This window comes from Sinocyclocheilus anshuiensis, unplaced genomic scaffold (genome assembly GCF_001515605.1).
Source record: "Sinocyclocheilus anshuiensis isolate Anshui unplaced genomic scaffold, SAMN03320099.WGS_v1.1 scaffold256, whole genome shotgun sequence".
NCBI lineage: Eukaryota > Metazoa > Chordata > Actinopteri > Cypriniformes > Cyprinidae > Sinocyclocheilus > Sinocyclocheilus anshuiensis.
Genome location: NW_015558587.1, coordinates 241,897 through 242,664, shown reverse-complemented (window position 1 = coordinate 242,664; position 768 = coordinate 241,897).

The window sequence follows — 768 nt, the reverse complement described above, 5'->3', positions numbered from 1 at the left end:
GAATGCACTGATTACACACACACAGCTGAATCCAATCAGACACGCTTTATAAGCCCTGGACTTCCTCGTTCAGATGGCTGAGTATTGTATGTGCATATCGCTAGTCAGTGATAGCTACGTTACGGAGCCATTTGCGTTAGCCATTGTTTATTTCCTAGTAACCTCAAAACCTTTTCAGCTTTCTCTTTCTGCAAATTGTATGGTGTAGCGATATGATGACCGCACCCAAAATACTATCAAACACTCCAACGCAACTCCATTCTTCGTGAAAGATTGATAAAAACGCGCACAGCAAACAAAAACCTCGAAAAATGATATACGACCTGCCAAATGCTGGTCGAATCGCAGAGATGCCGATTCGCACGGGACTAATATTAGCACAGCACCTCGGTGTTCGGCTAAATATGGTAGGTCATTTGCGGGGGATTTTTTACTTCACAAATTACAGACATGGCTGATTCGCATGGGATTAAGATCACCGACAACCGCCGCAATTATTACAAATGACTGGAGGTCACCAGGTAACACTAATCCCGTGCGAATAGGGCTTTAGTCTAGTTTTGCCTTGCCTGTCCTTGCCTGTGTTGTATCTGTATGCCATTGTTTGACCCATGCCTGTTATGACCACGTCTCTTAAATAAAAGCATGTAGATGGAGCCGCACGTCTCAGGTCTCTGTCGCCCCGTAACAGTCAGTTAATGTACATATGGCAGAAATGTACGGAAAAATCAATTAAAGACGTAATCAATTAAAGACGTAATCAAACAG